The sequence below is a fragment of the Alexandromys fortis genome, unplaced genomic scaffold (assembly GCF_014885135.2).
Source record: "Alexandromys fortis isolate MF-2015 unplaced genomic scaffold, M_Fortis_MF-2015_v1.1 scaffold_103, whole genome shotgun sequence".
In the NCBI taxonomy this organism is placed as follows: domain Eukaryota; kingdom Metazoa; phylum Chordata; class Mammalia; order Rodentia; family Cricetidae; genus Alexandromys; species Alexandromys fortis.
The window spans coordinates 4262434-4289137 of NW_026067978.1; positions in this window are offsets into that span (position 1 = coordinate 4262434).

A 26704-nucleotide genomic window follows, 5' to 3' on the forward strand; every position below is an offset into this window, starting at 1 on the left:
ATTGGGAAGATTATTCTACTTCTTCACGGGCAAAACTTTTGCCTTTTTGTTTGTATCAATGCCTGTTCAATAACTGACATTTGGAGTATCTACTTCCTCTAATTACACTCGTGTAACTTAAAGAGGAAAGAACCAGGAATAAAAGTTACTACGGCAGGAGGGATGCAGTTAAGAAAATAGATGTTGTAGTTTGGATTTAAGATATTCCCCATACGCTTATACTTTGAACATTTGGTTCTTAGGTAGTGACACTCTTTTGAAAGACTGTGAAACCTTTATTGTGGAGACTCACTGGAGAAAGTAGGTGACTCGGGGTGGACTTTGAGGTCTGGTAGCCAGGTCTCACTTCTTGTCTACATTGTGCTTCCTGTTCTGTCAAGATATGAGTAGGTGAGGAGTAGCTGAGGATGTGGTGGTCATCATTATCATCATCACCATCATTGTTACTATCTTCATCATCATAGTTATCATTGCCACATTTCTTATCACTATCATAATCAGCACCATCACCATTATCATTAGAGTCCTCATAACCATCATTATCACTGCTGTAATATCACCACCACCATCATCATAATCATCACCAGTAGCAACATCATCATAGTTGTCATTATCACAATCATCCTTATAATTATCATCATCAGTATCATCCTCATCATCATTATCTTTCTCCTCCTCCTCCTACTCATCATCATCATCTACTGATACTACTGCATAATTGTTGTTATGGCTTTTGGTTTGGATGAACATTGTCTCCCTTAGGCACATGTGTTTGAACACTTGGTCCTTGTCAGTGGAGTTGTTTGGGAGAGGTTTGGAATCTTTGGGAAGTGAAACCTTGCTTGAAGAAGTGTGTCACTGGGGGTAGGACTTAAGTGTAGTCTCACCTGGCTTCCAGTTCTCTTTCTGCTTTGTGCTTGTGATGGAGGTTGTGAATGTTCACTTTGCTGCTCTAGTTACCCTGCCTGCCACTTTTTACCATGCTTCCTTGCCTTGATGAACTCTTATACTCCTGAAACTGTAAGCCAAAACAAACTATTTCTTCTTTAAGACCATGGTGACTTGTCAAAGAAACAAGAGCAGCAACACTAACACAGTTACCATAGTCATCAATATCATTATCAGCATCACTGTTACCATCATCATCTGCAGAGGTCTCCTCCACCTCCTCCTCCTCATTATCGTTGTCTTCATCATTCTTACTATCATCAATATCATCACTGTCACTATCACTGTCATCAGCCTTATGCCAAATTGATAAGAAAGCAACTATTATAAGTTCCAACTATGCTTTAAGATCTTGGGTGATAGACTGAACCTTCTAAGTTTTGATTCTCTATTCCATTGACATGAGACATTTTATACCCAACCCATGCAGGTAGGATGTTTCTATGAATGGGATCTTGAATTGTATAAATGCAGAAAGGAAGATTGAAAGATGGTTCAGTGATTAATGTTATGTATTGCTCTCTTAGAGACCCAAGTTTGGTTCCTAGTACCCATGTCAGACAGCTCACAATTACTTGTAACTCCAGCTCCAGGGGATCTGACACCCTTTTCTGGCTTCCTCAGTTACCCGCACTCACATGTGCAGACACCCACTTTCTTGCACACATAATTCAACACCAGATAAAGGGAGAAAAGGAGCCTAGCACAACACGCATCCACTGTTCTCTACTTCCATAATGTAGATGTAATGTGACCACCCAATCTTCTTCTCTTGCCACCATGCCTTCCCCACTTGCTGCTTTGTCTTCCTCACCATGATAGCCTGTATCCCCTTGGACTATGCGTGAAAATAAACTATTCTTTGGGCTAATTTTGTTAGGATATTTTATTATAGAAACAGGAAGGTAATTAAGGCAAAATCTATATATCTCTATTTAACTATCATCTCTATCTACATTATCTGTATCTAACCTGTATTTGTACCTAAACCTCTATCTATCTATCTATCTATCTATCTATCTATCTATCTATCTATCTATCTATCTATCTATTATCTATGTCATCTACCTAGCTATATATCATTTAAATCTGTGTATCAATCATCTTTATCAACCAAATCTATCTACATGCATCAATAAGTATTCATGTATCTATATGTATTGTTACCTATTTAATTTCTTTTTATCAATCCCATCTGTCTGTCTGTCTGTCTGTCTATCTATCTATCTATCTATCTATCTATCCATCCATCTTATAGGTGAGGCACTGAGGTTTAAGACATGACTTTTCTAAGGCTGTGTAGTGTGTTAGTAATAGGACTAAGTTTGAAACTCAGATTTAGATGATGCCCAGTCTATGTTTTTTGATAACCTCTTCTCCAAAGAGTTAGCTAACAAACAGAAGGACTTAGGAACAATGTTGCCCAACCCATTCAAAGATAAAACACTAGTAATTGCATTTCTTCTCCAGGGAGCCTAGCCTGCTCTGCCTCAGTATACTTTATACTTCTTCCAGGGGTCAAGCCGATGGAGGGCAGGAGTGTGCAGGATTCTGTTCCACACAGCAGAGGCATCAATACAGTGCCCACTCTGGTCTTTCCATAGACAGTGGGCTGCCAGAGGCACTCAGGAGACTAACCTCAGTATCATTTCAGTGATAAAAATGTTGAGTTTTGGTCTGTGAAATGGAATCAGGCTGGGCATCAGAGAACCAGGGATTTCTAACAAGAAGGCGCTGAACACAGATCTAACAGGGAGAACCATCAAATCTATGTTTGCTGGATGCTATCAAAATCAAAGTGGGGACTAGGTGTCTGTAGTTCATCTAAATAATTGCCTATGCTTCAGATAGTGACAATTCTGCATCATATTTTCTTCTTTATTTCTTTCTATTTTATACTTCCTGACATCATCTGACATAATTTTTACTCATTTATTTCTTCATATTTTTTTGTCTGTTTCTCGAATGAAAGTAGTCAAGAACAGGCTTGTGTGTCTTGGCTGTTGTCATACTGTTAGCTTCTCAAGAGTTGGTTTTATATATATTTGTGAGATAAACAGACACTTAAAAATCAAGTCATGGGAAAGGCACCATAGAGGTGAGTGCTCTCTAAGGCCGTGGAGACTGGGCACTGGTGGATGCAGATATGTGTTGCTGTGGATACCGCGAGTTCTGCTTGCACACTTGGCTTCTCTTTGAAGATCTTTCAAGATCATGAAATTGTAAGTGAAAAGGAAGGTGTTATTAAATCCCCTCCTGATCTAAACCTCAAGATACAATGGTTTGCTTCAAGAATTTCATGTGCTAAAAATTTTAAGTGTTCCAGAGGCCCAGGGTGTCCAGGAAACAAAGTGTTGTTTCTGTCCATTGTTAAACGTATATGAGAGAGAAATGGTAAGTAGATGTAATATATAGATAGATGATAGATAAATTGATAGATAGATTAATAGCTAGATGATTGACAGAAAGAGAGATAAATGACAAAGCACTAGATATAATAGGGAGATTATAGATTATTGATGATAGATTATTGTTAGACATAATGGATAGGTAGATGATAGAGATAGCTAGATGTTTGACAGACACATAGATAGGAAGATGGTAGCTAGATGGTAGATGACTGATAGAAATATAGGGAGATAATACAGACAGTAGATGATGGATGGATGAGTAGATGGATGGACTGCAGATAGACAGAAAGGCAGACCAGGGTAAAGGGGTATGTGGACTCAGGAGAGACTACAATGCAGAATTTCTCTTCATAGAGTCCACCTAAGATCTTTGAGGCTTCGGTGACAAGAAGTCAGCTTTCAACCCATGTTGCACACACACCTTTCAACCCAGCTCTTGGGAGGCAGAGGCAGATAGATCTCTGAGTTTAAGGACAGTCTGGTCTACAGAGTGAGTGACAGGACAGCCAGGGTTACACAGAGAAACCAGGCCTCCAAAATACAAACAAATAAACAAATAAATAAATAAATAAATAAAATAAATTCAAAGCCAGCTCACGTCCCACAGGTTACAGCTCAAGCCCCACGGACTCTTGCCTGGGCTATTGCACACAGCTGTTATTTGATCTTCTGCTTTCAGTTTCTTTATTCTGTCCTCAACACCAAGCGTTCTTTTAACAATGTCGTACCCTGCCTTTCTTTTAATCTCTCCGAATTGCCCTTTTAATCCATGCCGTCAACATCATCCCATCACGTATAGCGCACAGGTCCAACTGCTCACAGTGGCCTCCAGGGTTTCTCCGAGGTGTGTCCTCTCCTTGCCAGGTGTCTTCCTGCCTTCTGATTCTGTCAGTCTGGAGAGCCGTCTCCAAATATCCCGTTTATTTGGGGCTCACTCCCCTCCACCCTTGATTCTTTGCTTAAGCGCAGCCTTCTCCTTGAGGCCACTTCTAATGGCTCCTCTAAGAATGGCGTCCCAGCAGTCCCGGGCACAGCCCTGACTTGTTTCTCATCCGTATTCCCAGTAGAAGGCAGCATCCCAGGGTTGGGTGATCTTGTTTACTGTTCCTTTTCTAACAGCTGTGAGAGTGACTTGCTTGTGAAGGGGGAAAAACACCAAACGCTGACTGGAGCAGGGAGTTCATAATGACTGCTGTTTGTTAGCTCTTATGCTACAGGTTACTGCCTTCTTTTAAAGATATGTTTTCAAAGATTTTTGTTCAAGTATAATATTAATATTGTATGTCGAGCATATTCCCCTCACCTTTCTTGCCCCACCCTGCTCCCCTTGGCCCTCTGTTTCTCTAGGCAGTCCCATCTCTACTGTCATATATACATACATGAGCTTATGTGACCGGACAGAATCTCAGAACCACAAATGACAGATAACATGCTTTCTTTACTTAATATAGTTATCTCCAGTTGCATCCATCATCCTGCAGATGACAGAAATGTGTCATTCTTTATGGTTGAACCCCCCCCATTATGCATATGCACCACATTTTCCTCCTCTGTTATTCTGTTGTTGGGCACCTGAGTCGGTTCCGTCACAGCCATTGTGAACGACACTGCAGCAAACATGGGCGTGCAGGTGTCTCTGTAAGATTCCAATGTGGTATTTTCTGGGTATACACCCAGGCAAGACCCCTAGGCTTTTAAACAGCAGAGAGAAGCAGTAGACGCTAGTCTGCTCAGGTGTTCCATGACAGGGCACGGCAGGGAAGAAGTCAGCACCCCACCTGATGCAGCAGTAGTTAAGGAGCGTTGTGGCGGGGATTTACTTAAAGGTCTTACTGGGGAGCTCCCAGGAAATGGTCAGAGAGGGAGGCACGGCTGGATGATGGATGGAGTCAAGACCGAGGAAGTGTGGCTTCTAGGTCCCTTGGCAGATGGCGGTGCCATTATCAGAGATGAGCAAAGAGGGAGAAGGCCTGGTTTCTATCCATCATTTGTTTGAGGCAGGCTTAAGAGTTCTTTGGGATGTGTTCAAGGTCCTTTTATTCGTGTTTAGTTCGTATTAAATGCCCACGTGAAAATTTTGAGCAGGCAATTGAATATATGAATCTAGAGTTATGGGTGAGGCTGGGCTACCAGATAGAAACGGGAGAATTTAGCATTTAAGGTAAGCGGAATCCCATGCAGGATGCCACCCCTAACCGCAAAGGAGTTATGTTCTTAAATACAAGGGTGAGTATGTGTGTGTGTGTGGGGGGGGTGGAGAACAAAAAGGAAAGAAAGTGAAGGAAGTGACAGAGGAGTATCTGTCACCTGGTGCCCTGGGAGATACAACCCCACGTGGTGCAAGGCCAGAAGGACCATAAATCCGTTTCTAACCTCTTCAGTTCAAGTGCTCTCAAGACAAGATGGGCAGCAAAGCTCCATCATTTATTTTGAGGGAATGAATGGATTTTCTCTCCACCCTCCTACAGAGAGGAATCCTACTGCTTAAGCTTGGAGTGTGCCCAGAATGTACACAGGCACAGATGTGCATGAATACCACATGCCTATTGCTGGGGTCAGGGGTGCATCTATGTGAATGTGACAAAACCTTGGAGCTTTCCTGGCCATTGCATGGCCAGGGACAAAGTGCAAAGTAAACATCACTGAGTGTTTGTGTTTGTCGATCAGTCAGAATGCTTTCCTCAGATCGTGGAACCATCCCCCTGCAATGTTCAGAGCAGGTGAAGTCACTTTTTTTTTCTTTTTCTTTTTTTTTGGTGCAGACTCAGACTGAGGCTGAGGATGCTCATAGATCATTTAGACTCAAAGCATAAGGCTCTGGCAGATCCTAAGTCTGATGTGACACCTGCTCTTCCAACTCAATGTCACAAAGAGATGTGAAATAAACCTGGTGTTTTTTTCCCACTTGCTGAGGTTCGGATGAAAAAGGTCCCCCACAGGCTCATGTGCCTGAACATGGTCCCCAGCAGGTGGTGCTGTTTGGGGAGGTTGAGGAACTTTTAGGGGATGGAGCCTTTCTGAGGGAGGTGGGTCACTGGGGCTGGGTGTTGAGGTTTCATAGCCACATCCCACTTCCTGTCTGCTTTCTGCTGGAATGTGGCTGCAAAGGATTCAGCTCTACTCTACCCTGCCACCAAGTTTTCCTTGCCAGGATGGACCTCATTCCTTCTCAATCTGTGAGCTGCAAGTTGCTTCTCCTCAGTCATTTGGTCACAGTATTGAGACTAGTGACTCATACACCACAGCAGATTACCTGTTCTTCTCAAACTCACACCTCTTCAGTTTTAATCCTCATGTGACCTGTTAACCATTGAAGCACTTGGCAGGTCAGGGCTTCCCAGCTGCTCTTCAGTTTGACTCTGCCACTTGATACTGAAGGAACCGAATCTCATAAAAGTGAAGAGGCTTGACCCGTGTCCCACGCTTAGATGCTGTGTCCTGTTTCACCTGCTCTACTGCTGAGTTCCAGAACATCCGACTTCAATAAGTTTCTGTTTCTTTGTTTATTTGTTTCAAGACAGGATTTCTCTGTGTAGCCTTGGCTGTCCTGGAACTCACTCAGAGATCCGCCTGCCTTTGCCTCCTAAGTGCTGGCATCAAAGGCATGCACTATCACTGCACAGCTCAGTCTCTGTTTCTTGTGTGTGCCAGCTCCCTCTCCTCTTTTAGCCACACCTTCATAGTTCTTTGAATATATGATCCTGGTTGTTGAGGCTTTTAGAGAGGTTTTCTCTGTATGCAGGGCTCATGCTTTACTTGCTTACAAGCAGCAATTTATTTCTTTACTCTCCTGAATATGGAGCAGGCTGGAAAACTTAATCAGAATATTGTATAACCTGAGCAAGATGCTGCCTCAGTCCATAACTGTACGGAGAGAATGGGGGCCAGGAGAATTGGAACAAAAGATAGCTTGCTTTGCTCAGGGAAAGACTCCTGTCCCTACTCCCCTCTTACTGCCCACCTGTGAGGAGAAGGGAAACCAAAGTAAAATATATGGGGTGAGATGGGCCCTGAGTGGCCCCAGGGCACCAAAAGTGCTGGAGTTCATTAGATGTGTGGAGAATATTCTTTGAGTGGCCAGTCTTTGAAAGAAAAAGAGGATGATCACATTACAGAGCAATTACATCAAGAATGGTTTTGGTAAGGCCTTTGAGAAGAGCCTCAAGTCTGATCTGCAGGTCCCTACTCAGTGTGGTCCCCAGTAAACTAACAACCACAGCATGGAAATGAAACGCCTAAGGGTCTTAGATGGTTTCCTCTTCTGTTTCCTTTCTTCCCCTTTCCTCCCTCCCTCTTTGCCCACTCTGTCTCGCCACTTCCTCCTTCCTCCCTCTCTTTCCCCGACTCTCCTTCACTTCACTCTCTCCTTCTCCTTCTTCTTCCTCTCCTTCTTCTTCCTCTCCTTCTCCTCCTCCTCCTCCTCCTCCTCCTCCTCCTCCTCCTCCTCCTCTTCCTCCTTCTTCTTCCTCTCCTTCTTCCCTTCTCTCTTCGGGTAGCCCAGGCTGGCTTCAGACTCACACTATAGGTAAGGATGTCCTTGAACTCCTGAACCCCATGCCTCTGCATCCCAAATTCTGGGATGTGCCACTATGTCTCGTGTATTGAACGGTGGGGATCAAACTGGGGGCCTTGTGCACGGTAGGCAGACACTTTGTGCATGGAGCCACAATCCCGTTTGACAGATGAGAAAACCTAGAGTCAGTTTCAGAGAGTGACTTACCTGAGGCAGCCAGGGCTGGTCAGGAGCCCAGATGTGCTGAATTCCAGAAGGCTCTAACCCACGGCACCAGTACCATGTTTTCCTGACAGTACTGTCAACACTGTGTGGAGGTTCTCTCGGGTTAGAGGAGGAAACATTTTTGGGTTGTTTCTAGACAAAGATGCATTGTGGGACTTCCAACTATGGCTGTGGTCTATAAGGTCAGCTGCACTTCCCAAGAGTCTCTGAATTGCCAAGTGTTGCTGGAGGCTCCAGGGCAAAGGTTCTGGTGTCTTCATTTTATACAAGAGGAAGAAATAGCCTGACATGGTGGTGCATACCTGAAATTTCAGTGGGAGGATCGTTGTGTGTCTGAGGTCAGCCTGAGATACAGGATGAGTCCAAAATCAGCTTGGGCTGCAGAAGTTCAACATTAGTGCAAGGGCTAACATTTGCAGAATTTCACCTTTCTTCTCATTTCTTACTGCACACCCACTGGGAGATTGGCACCCACAGCTCCCTGCACACTTTCTGAATCTGCATTCTTTGCTCCCAGGGAAGAAATACAACATGGCAATTTGGATTCAGTAAGAGGCTTTTGAACTGTGCTGGCTTCTACGTAGAGTCTGTTTTGGGTGGAAACTGAAGTGTTTTGAGATTATCACCCAAAGAAAAGTTTGCAGAGGCCAGGTGGAACTCAGGTGCCCTGACCCCCAGGTTAGTGTATCTGTCACATCCCAAGAATGTGTGTGTGTGTTTGAATCTGTGTGTGGGTGAGAGTGAAGGACCTGGAGGGAACAGGGCCCCTAAGTTCTCTCTGCTGTCCTCTCCAGCTCTTGTGAGTGAGTATAGGAGAATGTTGCACACAGTGGGCTTCATAGCCTCAGGGCAAAACCAAATGCTGCTCAGGGTAGAACTGTATTCTGAGACACACACACACACAGAAAAATGTGCCATCTTTACCGCCTTCCTTAGGGCTTTGTTGGTCAGAGTATTCTCCCTGGACTTGCAGCAGCTGGGAGCTTGGTAGAGATGCAGCGTGAGAGAGTCTGTGTCCTAAGAAGACACCAAGGTGATATGTGGTGTATGGATGTCTGAGAAGCTGGGACATAAGGGGGTATCCCCAGGCTATTGCTTGCCAACTGCCAATCTGGATGGGAGGAAAGGATAGCTTTGTCTTATGTGTATCACTGAGGGAGCTTTCCTGGAACATAATGATAAGACTTTTAAAAATACTGAAATTAGTTTTTAAAATTAAATTCTACTCATATGTGCTTTTGTGTGTGCATGTGTGTACACATATGTAGAGATCAGAAGAGAATGGTGGAAGTTGGTTCTCTCTGTCCATCATGTGGGTCCCAGGATTGAACTCAGATCATCAAGCTTTGTGGAAAGTTCCTTTATTCTTGGTCATCTGTCTAGTCCTTGAGAATTCTTTACCATCCCCTTTGTTGATGGTCTGTGCCGTATCAATGGGGAATGGGCTGCTCTGGGCCAGGCGGCCACCGTCACTGAGTTGACTTTGCTGGAGCCTGCACCACCTCTGACATCCTTGAAATTCATGTTGACAAACCACTCTTGCTTCAGACACTGCATGATGCCTCCATAAGTCACACTGACTCTGCCACCAGGCAGCACTGGGCCCTGGGGGGGAGGGGAAGTCACCAGTGTATGGAGGGGGGGTGTTCTACTTCTTCACCAGCCTACCACCAGGCTCTCTGAGGGAACTTTCATGAGAAAGGAAATGATAAGAAACTGTGAGCCATTGTCCTCTGTTCAATCAAAAGGCTTCCCCCCCCCCCATAATAGTGATGGCCCAGAGAACATCAGTTTCCCAGGGCAAAGCCAGAGTCAGAGTCCAGGTTCCATATTCCAGAATCTATGGACTGTGTGATGCTTCATTTTAACCATCAGTTTGACACAATCTACAGCCATCTGGGAATGGAATCTCACTGAGGGATTGCCTATATTAGGTTGGCCTGTAGGTGTTTGTGTGAGGCACTATATTAATTGGTGGGGAGTCCTGCCCACTGGGGGTGGCATATTCCCCAGGCAGGGCATCCTGAAGTGCATAAGTTGAGAAAGCAAGCAGAGTGTTATTAGTATGCAGGCATGAATTAATTCATTGCTATCTTCTCTTTTTCTAAAAAAAGATGTAAATTGATTTTACTTTTAAGTGTGTGTGTGTGTGTGTGTGATGTACACATGAATGCAGGGATTTCAGAAGCCAGAAGAGGGCGCAAGATCCCCTGGAGCTGGAGTTACAGGTGCTGGTGATCTATCCCACATGGGTTCTGGGAAACAAACTCGGGTCTTTTGCAAGAGCAGCAGGTGCTCTTAATTGCCGAGCTGCTTCTCTAGGCCCTGGTCCTTGTTCTTGACTGTGGGTATAATGTGACCAGTAGTTCCCAGTTCCTGCCCCTCTGACTTCTCCAGTAATAGACTGCATACCCTGGAAATGCGAATCAAACACGCCCTGTTCCCCCTTAGGTTGCTTTTGTTAAGGTGTTTCATCACAGCAACAGAAAGGATGCTAACTAAGCAGACTGCCTTGCAGGACCCGTGCTGGTCCACTCCCAAGCCCTTCAATCAGGCAGTCATAAGCGGACACGCCCATGTGGGGAGTGGTGGTGTGCATTTGGTGCCAGGAACTCTCGGTTTCCCAGAGGGATTCTCTCTCGTTTCTCATAGTGGACTCTTTTCAGAGGGAAGCCCACCATTCTACCTGAATCTCACCAAGGCTTTATAGTATTACTTCCAATCAAACTCTGTGTGTGTGTGTGTGTGTGTGTGTATGTATGTGTGCACACACATCTGTATGGAGCCCAGAGGACACCTCAGGTGTTGTTTCTTGTGTGCCCTCCACCTTGGATTTTGAAACACACCCTCTCACTGGCCTAGAACTTGCTGGCTAGGATAGTCTGGCTGAACAGCGAGCCGTACGGCTAGTCTTGTCTCTATATCCTCAGCTCTGGGATTACAGGTAGGTAGGTACCCATCCCAACTACTGATGTTAGTTTTGGGAACCTAACGTAGGTCTTCATGCTTGCCAGGAAAGTACTTTACTGACTGAGCCATTTTCTTAGCCTGAATAGAACTTTTTAATGGGAGATTATGTTTTAAGTCAGAAAAACACATAGTTAAGGTGAAACTTAGCCCCCAGCATAAGCTAACTGTGGGCTGGAGGAGGGAACATTTTTGGCTGGAAAACAATATCAGAATATTCTAGGCCTTTTGAATTGCCCCATAAAAGTATTGTGTGGTCCTGCCAAGAGTGCTTGACATAAGAGGACTCCACCACCGTGTGCTAGCGTTTGTGTCCTGGCCCAGGCAGAAGACGCTGGTGCTGGCAGACCCAGGACAGGGAGGTGCCAAGCCAAGCTGGGAGCCAAGACTTCCAGCTGAGATGACCACAGAGGTGGGGTGGCGAGCTGAGTATGGCTGGCTGATGATACACAGGGTCCATCTTCTAATTAGATCTTGTAGACTTGTCATTTGGGGTGAGAGAGGAGAGTGCCAGTTGCAGGACACAGAGGTGAGACTACGTGAGCCATTTCCCCACCCCTAATATCTGAGAACAGTGTCTGAATTAGCTTTAATCTAATCACAGAGTTTGTAAGTGGATTATTTCCCATCGCAAGCACAGTAGGTGAGTGTTCAGACTCAGCACGGGTCAGCCTAGTCCAGCTTCTCTGCTGCCACGCGCTGGGTGTGCAGTGGAAGATGGCGTCTTTGTTTCTAACCTCAGCTTTCTTTTCTGTAATGTGGGGATGACGATAGTGCTTCCTTCCTAAAGAGTCAGTAAGATGATGCATTCAAATTCGTCACAAGCCCTGATCCAGTAAACATTCAAAACACAAAGAGTCTTTAAAGTGGCTGTAATTCTCAGCATCACCACCGTCATCTTGGTGGGGGTCAGAGGCTCTGATCAGTAAGAGACTCCTTGACTTGAGTTGTGTGCCAGCTAAGAAATAAGGCAAAGGACATGCATGATGGTGCCTTCCTGTAACCAGCACTGGGGAAATGGAGACAGGCATATCTCTGGAAGCTCATTCGCCAGCCAGCCTAACTGAATGTGTGAACTCTGGACTTAGACAGAAACCCTGTCTCAAGAAATAAGGTGGAACATGATTGAGGAAGAAACTCAACCTTGGCTTCTGGCCTCCGTGTGCATGCACACACAGTTACACACTGACTCGTGTGCATACACGCACAAAACACATGTACCCCACACAGCACCACAAATACACACATGCGCATACCCATGTATACACACACGACAAGAACTAATCAGAGCAGAGATGAAAATGTCCCCTTCATCGATGTCATGAGGGGGCAGAACCACAAAGCCCAGCTGACACTTTGTGGTCAGGATGAGCCCCTGTCTCAGCAGCCTGCTCCTGTTCACAGCAGGGGGATGGGCACCTGTTAGCGACAAAGAGAGAGAAAAATGAAAGGCTTGTATTCTTTATCCTGAAATCCTCACCCAGGCACCCTCCCTGCTGAAGTCAGGTGGGAAAGAAGGGCGGGGAGAGGCCTAGGGAGTAACAGTGAATGTCACTCAAAAGGGAAGGATGTATTAGGAACAGGCAGGAAGGGTCTGCCCTGTCCTTCACAAGTCACAATAGCCAACAAAGCAGAAATGGCATCATAGTTGGTGTTTGGTTATTTACCCTTGCCTTACCTTAAAAAAAAAATCATTTTCAGAAATAACTGTATTGTGATGATATAATCATTTTATTAAATCTTTTGATTAAAAAACAATTGACAAAGGAAATCACTTTCATTAAAGTTATCACTTAGGGGTGGTCATAGTTCACACCCAATAATATCCCTTGTCAAACACATCGCACCTTGTGTTTTGCAGTCCATTTCATGGTTTTAAACTGAAACCCTTAATAAAATTACCACCGGTCAAACAGAATGAAGGAGTGGAGTAATCTTAACTTCTGTTTCCCTTCTTTACAATCCTGTGCTGCCAAGACAATGGTCTATTTCAGATATGCCTGTCTTAGGCAGTGCAGGCTGGCCTCAAACTCCCTGTGTAGCGGAGCATCATCCCCATCTTCCTGCCTCTGCCTCCCCAGTGCTGGGATTACAGGCATGAAGGTAACAGGTCTGTACACTTGTGAAGTGCTGGGAACTGAACCCAGAGCTTCATGTCTGCCAGGTCAGGGCTTTCCCAACTGAACTACATCCCCTGTCCCCCAAACTGTTGGTTAAATCCACAGGAAATCTGGGTGGTGCCTGAAGTGAACTTAGAATATTTGACACCATCACAAATTTGCCCTTGATACACAGAGCTTACTATATTACCCTATAACATTCACCAATGACCTCTGCAGTTGGTGAGAACTTAACCTAACTGTTAAGTCGAGTTTGTCACAAGCTTTTATGCATGAATTTACTCACATATTGGTAACAGACTGGTTTCTGGTCACTTAATGAAAAGCCTACTATGGAGCTAGAGAGATGAGTCAGTGGCTCAGAACACTTGTTGCTCTTGCAGAGGTTCTGAGTTTGGTTCACAGCACCCATGTCAGACACACCGCCTATGACTTCTGGATTCCACAGGTAGCTCACATATGACACTCCCCACATATACATAAACAAAAATAAAAATTAAGAAGTGACTATCGTTTTGAAATTCTCTACAGAGAATTCATGTTCTCATGTCCTCGTGGCTGTGCTGTGCTGGGACAGATAGCTCCCCTGCCTGACTCTTGTAAAAGCTTCACCTTAGGAGGTGTTTGGATTCCCGGGCTCTCATCTCATGACTGCATCTGGCCAATCTAAGTTATTCTCTGGCCTTTATTTCCCTAACTGTACATTCAGGGAGCTGAGCTGGAACACCCCTGGAGTCTCTTGAGTGCCCCAAACTCTGGAGAAGTCACGCCTCACCGGGAAAGGCAGACTGGGAGAGGCGGACCAGGAACACATTAAGAATCCAAGCCCGTCTCCGCTCAGGGAACCTGTGTGATTTACAAGGATGAATCCCCCCAAAAAAGATCATCTGCCTTTGATTTAAGTCCCAGCCCCTTTGCATTCTGTCTCTGGTCATTCTGTGGGACTGCAAGTAACAAGAAGGAAATTTCTGGGCTGACTGGGTCAGGGAGGAAACTGTGAGCTGCTGGGGAGGATGATGGTTCCAAGCAGCATCCCCAGGGCCTCCACTGTGTGCAGGGCACAGAGTTGTCCTGACATTAGCTTGCTGGATAACGTTTGCATCCTACCAGTACTCCAGTTTTCAGAGGCAGAGATGGAAGCTGTGCTTAAGGTTGTAGCCTTGGTGAACGGTGGCCAGGGGCTTTGAACACAGGCTGTGTGACTTGATTCTATATTGCCGTTGTAATCTCCGTGGGAAGGGTGAGAGACATGAGCTGAAGATTTCCTCCAGACTTTGGGTGCCTGTTCTGGACTGGCTGCATCCAGGCAAGATGGCTGCTAGAATTCCGGGAATGGCCTGCAGGATGGCAGTCTTCCTTTGTTGTAAGTCCTCCTGGGTTGTTATGTTTTGTGAAGTGCTGTCAAGGTTCTGAGGGGGCGTTTGGTCTCCAGTTTACTTCACTCTCCTTTGAAGGTGACACATGCCTAGAAGTCCCAAGGAGGACTAATGACTTAAGTCACCAGACTTAATGCAGGAACAGAGCTAGGATCTAGTCACCTGGCACTGCCACAGCAGACAACGGCCTGGCCTGGCTTGTCCCTATTTTCTTCTGTCTTGGCCTTGGGTCTCTGGCTTACATTTTTAGCAATTATGCAGGATTGCATCCTATAGGGCATCTTGATTTCTTCACTGCCATGTGCTGGGTTAAACAAAGGTATGGGAGTCCCTCGGAGGCCCCTGTTCTACTCACACCAAATCCAGAATCTTTCATCTGAGATTTTATAGTTTATCATTTTTTTTTATATTTTTGACAGGGTTTCATTTTGTATTCCAGGCTGGCTTTGAACTACTAATGCCTTTGCTTTGACCTCTCAAGGGCTGGGATTACAGGTGTGCACTACTACACCTGGCATGGAATTTATCTATGTAACAGAGCACGAGTGATCATTTCGTTCATTCAGATAATATTTGGACACCTGCTCTGTCACTTCTAGGCTCCCAGTCACAAACAGACACACTCCTTGACTTCATGGAGCACATGGCCCAGTAGGGGCAGAAGTAAAATAAAAAGCCATGAGTATAATTATTTAATTATACCCGTTATTGCTGGATTTATATTTGTGCATGAGCCTGATAAAACATTATGGCAGTCTACAAAGAACTATGAGTTCCTTTCTAATCTTAGCTCTCCCATGGAATCTTACAGTTCATTTTTATTATGTCTCACTTTGTTTAAGAAATGTGGCATATTTTATACTACATTGTCAAAAAATGTCACATTGTTCCTCATCCAAAGCAAATGAAATTTTCCTTGTAACCAGTTCGCTTTCTGAAATAGCTACGGATCTGAGCAGACAAGAGGCGAAGGTAATGTACCTTCTGTTGTGACTGTCTCAGCAATTCTTCATCTTTCCTCAGTTTTGTATTAAGAACCAATGGCTGGAGAGTCCTTCCTGCTGTGTCTCCGTTTATGGGGGATTGCTGCAGGCAGAGCCTTTACAGGGTGTGCGAAGAGCATGATGCAAGTGTTGCAGCTCTTGTGTTCTCTCTTGGTGTTGCTGTCAGGGCATGCCAATGTTCTAATTCAGCTTTAGGGCACCACAGCAATCCCAATTTTCCAGAGCAAAGCAGGCAAGCTGCTGAGCCTCACATAAGGACAGAATTGCTGGCTATTGGCTTGAGGAAGTTTTCACAGGGACACTAAGTTTGAAAATTAGACTTGAGTTAGAATTTCACTGGCTCTCACCAATCCACCAATCCTTGCACCCACCACTCATCCATTCTCATGTCTTTTATCCATCCATCCATCCATCCATCCATCCATCCATCCATCCATCATCTCATCCATCCATCATCTCATCCATCCTCCTTCTCTCCCATCCACATATTCATTCTTTCATCTACCCATCCATTTGTCCTTCTTCCTTCCCATTTATCCATCTATGCTCCTATCCTCTCATCTACCCATCCTTGCCCATCCATCCATCCATCCATCCATCCATCCATCCATCCATCCATATTCTCATCCATTTTCCCTCCCATTCATGCATCCATCTATGCATCCATAAATCTAATCACACTATTTGCACATCTTCCACTATAGAAACTCTCTGCTAGACACCAGGAGTTCTCTTGAAGCATACACAGGCAATTTTCAGCCCTATAGACCTTGTACTTTTAGCGGCATGGACGTCTATAAGTAAACAAATAAACAAGATTACTTACAGTTGAGATAAGGACAATAAGAAAAAAATACACCAAAGTTACAGAATAAGATAAATTTGGTGGTAGTGAAAGTAATGGATGTTTTAAAGGTACACTTAAGTTGAAAGAATAGAAGGCATCACTTGAGTTGGGGGCTGGTGAAAGGGCTTATGGCCATGCAAAGGCTCTGAGAGACAAATTGACATGGTGTAGAGGAGAAGCAAGGTATGTGGAGAGCAGAGGGAAGAGGTAGTGCAAAGAGTAGGGTGGGGCTGGAAAGGATGCAGGGATGGATCACTTGAATATTTGATATTTCAGATCCAAGCACTCTGGACTGTATTATAAGACAAGTTACTTGAGGGAAGGCTTATATTTCTCTCTACATTTGATTACTTCCTTGAGAATCTAGTTCAGCGCGTATGGTCATAGTCAACCCCTTCCACAACTAGATCCACCCTCCTTCCTTATCCATGTAATTTTGTGTCTTAAAAAAAGTATCTCTCCGGGCAATTTGTGCTGCTTTCAGACTCTTAGATATGTGGCCATCAACTGGAGGATAGCCAACCTACCTGAGATTATGCCCTTGTAGAAGACTGGTTCTCCATATCAGCAGCCTTCAGTTGCCAAACTTCATGCTCACCTCCTCTCCACATGTTGGGATTATGTTTGGTGTAAATTTGCATGGGATTTGTGCATGCTGCCTCAGCAGCTGTGAGTTCATCTGTGCGGCTGCCCTGCTGGGCCTGGAGAACTCCATTTCCTTGGAGTCTTCACCACTTCTGGCTCTTGCAATCTTCTGGCTCCTCTTTTGCATGGATCCCTGAGCCTTAAGGAGGAGAGGGTATACTGTATAGATGTTCCATTTAGGACTGAACATTCTGTAGGCTTTTATTCTCTATGCCTGGGTCACCTGTGAGTCTCTGTGTTAATCACCATCTACTGCAAATAAAAGCTTCTCTAATGAGAGTTGAGAGATGCATTAATTTGTGGGTAAAATGATATGTCATTGAGAATTGTTTTAATTCAGTGTCTAGTTAGCAGAGTGATAGTATTAGGTTCTTCCATCTGGTAGGGCAGGGCTTTCTAGACTTTTTCCTTTTGATATCAGTTTGGCCTCCAAATTTTATGTAACCCTAGGAGTTAAAATTTTTTTGTAATTTTTAAAATGTAATCCTGGCATGTAAAATGGACATACAAATAAGAAATTTGCTGATAATAAATCATACCAACATTTATTCTTAAAACAATTCTTTGGTATAGATATAACTTTATCACTAGTTAAAATGCAGAATTATTTTTTTGTACTAAGATGGATGCACTTGTTTATTTTTACATAAATAATTAAATCATGGCTGAGTATTTGATCTTCAACTTTTCCTACCTTTTAGTAATCTGAAGTCTGGCTAGAGTGTTGTATGACAGAACAGAGACAGAAGGCTGAGTGAGATGAGCCCAGGGGCTGTGGAGGGATCATGTAGAAAGGAATGATTGTCTGTAGGATGGATTGGAGGGCTGTCGTTCAAGAACCACAACATGTCACAACCTGAAGAAACCTTGGGTCCCCATGGTGTTACTTACTCAAGGGAAATGACTATGACATTCTCCATTTCTGTTTACATCTGCAATACTTCCCGAATAAAAATGGAAGAGAGACCTGTTTCCTGACAGAGGCATGGCTCAAGATGTGGTGTGTAACATAAAAGGAATTTGGCTTGAACGTGTTTAGGCAGGAAGAAGTGTGATTGGTTGACAAATGAAAGAAAGAGAAGACAGACCTCAGGCTGGGTGAGGATGAGTGCAAACGTGTGCTGTGTGCATGTCAGTCATCGGATGTCTTTTAGTGAAGGATTTAATTCTTTGGGGCTGGCTCCATCCTCGGGATGGTTTTCTTTGACGCCGGGGTGTTGGTAGGAATCCTCAGTGTAGGACTGGATATCAGCAGCAACAGAAAACAAACCCTTGTTCTCAGTGTAACAGCATCAAGTCTTGGTGCGAGTTTTCTGCTATATGGCTTTGGTTGGATTCTGATTGCTGAGACTTTCTTGGTGGTCAGAGGTGAAGGATGTGAATGGACCGGAGTCAGGTTTGGATTATTGGGAGATAGCAGCCCACCTAAACCATAGAGACAGCAAATGGGAAATTCCCAAGGGAAAGCAGTTCTGTTGTGACTGGCAGACATAATATATGCTAGGAAGGAGGAAGCGACAGACCCTAAAGGTCCCCGTGAAATCCAGTTCTGGGTCTTATCTGCCAACCATAAACTCTCCTATGCCTCCCATGGATTCTTTGAACATCAGAGTGGAGGGTATAATGTGACCCTCAGAAGGTAGAAGTGATGGTTTTTCATCCCTCTTTGGTTATATCTGAATCAAGCCAGAAATCTTTGGAATCAAAAGTTGGGTAGTTCTCGAAGTACTGGGGGGAACACGATGGTAGAGAATGGCGTTGAAGCTATTTAAGATATTCTTCACTAAAGCAGGTACCTCTTACGTCTCCTGGCTGCCTGGTAGGTCCCTTAGAGAATACTTTATCCTGGCTTGTCAGCACCGTGAGACGGTTTCAAATTCCCTCATCTAAACTAGTATCAGTTCAGTTAAAAAATAATCAAAAAATAAAAAACAAACAAACAAACAAAAATGCAAGACCCGGAGCATTGAATCCAGAAAGATCTTCAAATCATCCTTACAATTTTATACCTGTGTTGCGTACCTTCCTGCTGCCCTTGCTAAATTTGCCCAACAAACCAACTGTTATAATGTTTAGCTTCCTATGGGAAATGACGTTGGCTCAGACTTTATTTTATATTTTAATTCTTGAGTTTGAAAACCCCTTTGAGGATCCAGGTTCCTGACCAGAAGCCTAGTAGGTGAAAGAATTCATCTATGGCTCACCCTGCATCTTTAAAACATGTAATCACAGTTATCTCCCTTGGCTTAGCCACAAACTCAGACCCCACTTGACTCTGTGGGGACCCCAGAATTTACTTTCCTCTGAATCTCTGAAAGTGGCCAGTGTTTTGATTCTGAAATGCACTCCCCCACCCCATGCATTGTCTGCTTGGCTCCCAGTGAGCAGCGCTGTTTTGGGAGGTAGTGCAAACTCCAGGAAGTGGAATCTAGATGGAGGAAGTAGGTCACTGGTGGCAGGTCCCGTCTTCATGTTGACTAGCTACCATGAGTTGAGTATCTGTTACATCACTCCTCTGTGGGGGAACCAAACTGTGGACTCAAGCAGTGCTTTTCTTTAGTTTGCTTATGCCAGGTGTTCCATGACAATGATGGGAAAGCTGGCCAACACGCAGTCCACTCGTGTTCCTCAATGGAGCTTTCCCCGTAGAATGAGGTCTCAGGTTGGAGGAGCTACTTAAGTATATGTCCTGGTGAACATACCCTCGGTTCGATTAGTCTTGCCTCTCAATTCAGATTCTAGCATTTACTGTGTAACCTTGAACAGACTATTACAGTCTCCCAAGCCTCACATTCTTTATTTTTATTTTTATTATTATTGTTGTTTTTATTGTTATACATTTTTCTCCTCTCTCCTCCCTTCCTCCCCTCTGCTGTGACCCCCACACTCCCAATGTACTCAGGAGATCTTGTCTTTCTCTACTTCCTATGTAGATCCATGTGTGCCTCTCTTAGGGTCCTCTTTGTTGTCTAGATTGTCTGGGGTTGTGAACTGTAGGTTTTTTTTTTTTGCTTTATGTCTAGAAGCCACTTATGAGTGAGTACATATGATATTTGTCTTTCTGGGTCTGGGTTACCTCACTCAATATGATTTATTGATTTATTTATGATGGAATCTAGATCCATCCATTTGCCTGAAAATTTCAAGATGTCAACATTTTTACCACTGTGTAGTGCTTCATTGTGTAAATGTACTACATTTTCTTTATCCATTCTTTGGTTGAGAGGCATTGTTTCCAGGTTCTGGCTATGACAAACAATGCTGCTATGAACATAGTTTCTGATGTATATGTGAAGGTGGTATATGGCTATATGGTGTAAGTGCATGTATGTGTGCGGGCATGTGTACTCAGAGGCCAGAGGAAGGAACTGGGTGTCCTCTTCTGTCATTCTCCGCCTTATTCCTTTGAGACAGAGTCCCTTACCAGCCTGAAATTATTATGGAAACCACCAACCTCCAGCAACCCTCATCTCTCTACACCACAGAGTGGGTCACATGTGTGCACAGCCACACCTGGATTTTAGCTAAGTGCTGGGATCTGAGCTCAAGTCTTTAGGTGTCTGCAGCAAGCATTCTTTTCTACAAAGCCATTTCTCCAATGTCTCCCATTCTTTATGTTGAAAATGAACAAACTCATCTAAGTATTCCTCTCCCTAGACTATCTCAGTACAGTGGCCAGGAGTTTCCAGGGCACTCAGTGCACAGCCAGGAGAGCCCTGGTGGAAGTTCCCAGCAGCAGGAAGACACCCCAAGGATGTGTCACTCTAGACACAAGTCCATTCAGAGTGCAGTCATTTACTTAAACTCCCTCCATCTGCTCTCTGTCACACCTCCAGTGTGGAAACATTCTAGCTTGTGCTAGACATTTCTGGTATCATGTAGCCTTGATTTGTGAGTGCTGCCTGAATTCATTGAATATCCCTGACACCTTCCTCTCCTTCAATGCAATAGATTCCTCCTCTGGTCAGTATCTTGCACTGAACAAGTATTCGATGAAGTAAGGCTTATTGGTCCATGGTGGCTGCATATGGTAACACATCAATGAAACTCTAGCTACTGATATTACTCTGTGGCCACTCCCAGAATCCGTGTCAGGCACCTGTCCTAATGACTGCACTGAGAATGTCATTTATGATGAGGAGGGATGTGTGAGCCACCACACGCGCTCCCCAGTTTTTTTTTTAGCCACCACGTGGCTCACATTCATCATCCTAATCTTTCTCTGTCTAGCAAGGTAATTTATTAGATCAGCTCTTCATCCTTCCTTTGAGGGCGAATTTATGTCAATATTTTTAGAGAAGAAAAACCTTTTCTCATAGATCCCATTCCTTATCTGCTACCCACTATCGGTTCCTCTTTGCTAATGTGGCTTGATGCTTGAAATGGATGTTAGAAGCCAAAGTTAGTCATTAGCGAGGCAATGTTCTATGGACTTGTTTGACTTCATCATCACCTTTGTTGTACATTTGGGGAGCACGTTCCCAAAGACCCTCCTATTTAATCTCCACAGTGGTCCGGCATGTAAGGATGTTTTGGTCCCTGTTTTTTCAAGGTGGGTCTGTGGAGGAGTTATGTCATGTGCCCAGGGCCAAAGAGTAGCTAGTGTTCTATCTTTGGATATATATATATATATATATATATATATATATATATATATACATATATATAAAATATTTGTCCTTGGGGCCCTTGTGGGGTTTGGTGTGAGCCTTTCCTATGACGGGTTGGCCAGGGACAGAATCATCGCAATCAATACCCTGAAGAGCCTGGGAATTCCATAGCCTCACTGTTGGCTGGCAGCTTTTTCTATTCGCTTAAGGTTTCCTTTCGCTGTTAAAGAAGAGCTGAGCTCTGCAACCCCATCATAGGCTCATATATTTGCCTTTATGTATTTATTTTTTAAAAAGCATGGCACATATACATGCACATACATGAACACATAAATAAAAAGATAAAAATAAACATTTACAAAATCGTGTGTGTGTGTGTGTGTGTGTGTGTGTGTGTATGTGTGTGTATGTATATCACATTGTGCATTTGGAAGTCAGAACATGACCTTGGGTATTAGTCCGCACCTTCTGCTTTGTTTGAGACAGGGTCATCTGTTAGTCTCCACTGCACACACCAGGCTGGCCGGCCTTCGAGCTTCAGGGGATTTTTCTGTCTCCATTTCCCCATAGGAGTGCTGGGATTGCAGCTGTGGTCCCTGCTTTTCTGGATGGGTCTTTAGAGGAACAAATTAATGTGCACAAGGCTAAAGAAAAGCCAGTGTCCTGTCTCCGCGTTTGCAAACTCAGGTCCTCACAGCAGGGGTAAAGACCTACTGAGCCATCTCCTCAGGCAGTTTTCGCCTTTTAGGTCATTTCAGCATTGGGGTTCAGCTACTCACAATACACCACTAATCGAGTCTCAGCTGTGTACCCACATTGGACCAATTAGCATTTCTTCTTGGGCATTTGGAACGTGCTGAGATTCTGTCTGTCTAAGGTGTAATTCATAACTGACTCCTAGGGGCTCTTCCCAGTGAAGGGCTCCTCTATTCGGTCACTTCAGGAGGAAATGCTTGGAATTGTCATTCACATATACTCCCAGATCACAGTCATATCTGTCTTGCCTTTCAACCATCATTGGGGCTGTCTGTTTCAAGCTATATCTGCCCTCCTGGTCAAACCTCACTGCGCTTGCTGCTTGAATTTCTGCAGTTGACATCAAACTGGCTATATAGCTCTTCCAGCCTTTTCTGTTCAATCAAAGTGAATTCTGGGATACTCATGGTCCTGTGTTTTCCGTCTCCACTTCAGAGCCACCACTGTGCACCTTTTTACTGTCTTTTCCTTTTTATTTGAGGGACATGTCTATGAGGCCCATCATGGCCTGGACCCTGACTCTCTCAGGCCCATCTTCTATTGTGTTGTTTCTGCATTTTCTTGGCTCAGACTTGCTCTCCAGTTAGCTCTCTGTGACAAATGATCTGATCAAGTTGTAAAAAGGAAAGGCTTAAGTCAGCTCATGATTTCAGAGGCTTCAGCCCATGGTTGCTTGACTGTCTCTGTGTCCTATAGAACACAGGATGTCACAGTGAGAGTGTGGTGGAGTAAGTTGTTCTAAAGTGGCTGGGAGGCAATGGGAAGAATAAGGGGCTGGAGCGCATAATCCCTCTCTAGGGCATATCCTCAGCCATCTAACTCCTCCACTCAGCCCCACCTCAAAAGCTGCTCCATGGGCTTTCAGGGATCCTTTGGATTCAATCATCCCACATTTTTGCCCTAGGTGTCATTCCCTGTTTCTACCACAGACATCTTGTCTGCAACAGTTGTAGTCTTTGTCTGGAAGTGTTTCCTAACTCTGTCTACTCTCCCTTGGGGTCTTTGAGTTACAACTTCTATAGCGGTAGGCTGGAGGTATGGCTCAGTGGCTGAGAGCACATATTTTTCTTACAGAGGAACTTTTAATTTCCCCCTTGAGTTCAAGAATGACTCAGAGACTGTTAAAATATATCATTCAATGTCTATGTTTGTATTATTTCTGCATTTTCTTTTGCCATTAATTTTTAGTTTTATTCCATTATAGTCTGATGAAATGCAAGAAATTATTTCAGCGTTTTTTATTTGTTAATGTATGCTTGGTTTATGGCAGAGAATGTGATCTGTTTTAGATAAATTCTATGAGTTGCTGAAAATAATGTACATTCTGCAGTGGGTGGATGTTTTATTCTGTAGATGTCTGTTGACTCCGCTTGATTTTTAGTGTGCTTCAGCTCTGACATTTATTTTCTAGTTTTTGTCTGGATGATCTTTTCCTGAATGTGTGGTACTAAAGCATTGCACGGACAGTGTTCTGGGGCCTATTTGCAATTTAGGCCCACTTAGAAATGAAATTCAGTGTACCAACCTTTATACTCATATGTGCATAACCACTGGTGTGGGAAGTCCTTCTGTATATGTGTTGCTTTATTGGTTAATGAATAAGGAAGCTGGCTTGGCCTGTGATAGGGCAACATAGAGGTAGGTAAGGAAAACTAAAGTGAATTCTGGAAGAAAAGAAGGCAGAGTCAAGGAGAAGCCATATAGCTCCACCAGAGACAGATCCTGGATGGAACCTTGTGGGTAAGCCACAGCCACATGGTGATACACAGATTAATAGAAATGGGTTAAATTAATATGTAGGAGCTAGCCAATAAGAAGCTAGAGCTAATAGGCCATGCAGTGATTTAATTAATACAGTTTCTGGGCAGTTATTTTGGAAGTCTGGGAAGCCAGGAACAAACAAGTAGCCTTCTACTACAAACCATTATATCATCTTGGCAAAGATAATGTTTACCGTTGTTGCAGTAGGAGATGGAGGGAGGAGGGTTGTGAGTTCTAGGCCAGGTAAGGCTACATGCAGCACCCTGTTTCAAAACAAGCAACAGAAATACAGATTCTCCTTACCCTCTGTGTTGCTTTTGATTTTTGTTTTATGTCTCTCTGGTTGTAACTTTCCTTCACTTACAATTTGTATATANTATATATATTTGCTAGCAAAGTGTGTTTCTTACAGGCATTAATTATTGTATCTTATTTAATATAGCAGCCAGCTTCTGTCTTTCTTTTTATTCGTGTATATCAATTCTATAAAATAATAATATTTTACTGTACACATATAGAGTACTTTTATCATTTTTTACTCCCAATATACTTTTACCCTCATTCCCTTGTCCTCTCATCTTCTTTAATATCTCTCTTTCTAATGTCTCTCTAAGCTTTTAAATTCCAAATATGAAAGAAGGTAGGTGCTTCTTGCTTTTGTCCGATCGCTTTGCTTAACAAGTGACCTGCAGTTCCATCTATTTTCTTTCAAATAATATTTCATTTTTTTCTTCATGTGTGATAATATTCTACTGTGCATACATTTTCCTAGTCCATTTAGCCACTGATGGGCATCTATGCAGATTCCATACCTCCACTATTGCGAGCAGTGCTTCAGTAAATACGTGCATGCAGGTGTCTATATTGTACACTGTCCTTGATTCCTTTGGTTAAATACCCAGAAATAATATGGCTGGATCAGATGTTATTCCTGTTTTTTTTTTTTTTTTTGAGGAACCTACATACCAATTTGATAGTGGGAGCACTAACTTCCACTATCCTTTCCCTGGAACCTCATCAATGGTTGTTAGTTCCTTGTCTCTTGACCTCAGGTTCCTCATATATGAAATCCACTTCTGAAACCATATGTGTGTATGTGTGTGTGTGTGTGCGCACATGTATGTGCCTGTGTGTGTACATGTGGGGAGCAGGAAGAGAGGCAGAGACAGAGATTTGTCCATGTGTTCATGTGCAGAGGGCCAGAGATCAACATTGGTTTTTTTTTCTTTATTATTTTCCACCCTTTTTAAAGAACATTTCTCAGTAGACGCAGAGCTCTGTCTCAGATAGACTGGCCAGCAAGTTCCTGGGAACTGTTTGTCTCCATCCTGTCTCAACACTGGGGTGATGACACATGTGACCACTCCAAACCTTCACACTGGTGCTGGATCTGAACTCAGGACTTCATGCTTGCAAAGAAAGCACTTTAACTACTGAGCCACACCTATGTCCTTAGCCCATTATAACCACACTCTTAATAGTAGGTATGAGCCATGTCCTATGCTGGGAATGCTGCTGTCCACCATGTGGATCTGGGTTCACAGGCTTCTGTGGGCGGGTGAAAAACATACACACACACACACACACACACACACACACACACACAGGCAAGCCAACTTGTGATGTGTTCAATGCATGGAGCTTTTCTCTCTGAGAAGAGCACAATGCACAGGCCTGGGTGTGGGTGTAAGGCAGAGCAGGCCTACTAAGCATCAGTCTTCACCGTAACAGTGCGCACAAATGGTGACTCTCCTTTGCCATTTCATCGGCTGTGTACTAGCTAACTCTTGGGCCTCAGACCCATGCTCAAACCGCTTGTCAAAAGCTGTTTTTTTCTCAAGATAGCAGAATCTCCTTCCACACAACCCAAAGGGATCTGGCTCTTGGGAGAGTCTGCCCCCATGTCCTTCTATCTTTCATCCTATTAATTAAGTAATTGTTTATTTGGCATCTGGTTGTGCTTGTAGGCCAGAAGGACATAGATTACATCTGTCTTCTTCATTGTCTGATATCTGCCCCAAATATAGTTGAAGAGTTACTCAATACGTATCTATTGAATAGATCGATAGAGTGATTAGGGATCACACTGACAGCGAGTATGTACTTGGAAAATCAGTGAATTCTGAAGATTTGTGAAAAGTCTTATTTGGAGCTTTGGAGGCCAGGAATTGACCTCATCTTATGAAGGAGGAAAACCCAGCCCAGGGATTGGTGGGAGCTTGGCTAGGCTACTTGGCAAGGCATTGGCAGGTTCAGGCCAGTGTTCTCTTAGAGCACAAGGTTCTTTTTGCAAGAGCTCTGGATGTTTGAGCTGAAATGAGGTAAGTTCTTGGAAGCTGTGTCTCTTATAGTATGGTCTTTGCCTCTGTAGTACAACTCCAGGTAAGCTGGAGAGTGCTGGAGCAGGAGTGGGGTGGGGATGGGTGGGAGGTGGGCTGGGGTGCCCCTTCTCCACTGCTTGCTCTGTGTTTAGGATCTCAGTGATCCTACAATGTATCCTTGTATTTCAACTAGTCTGGCT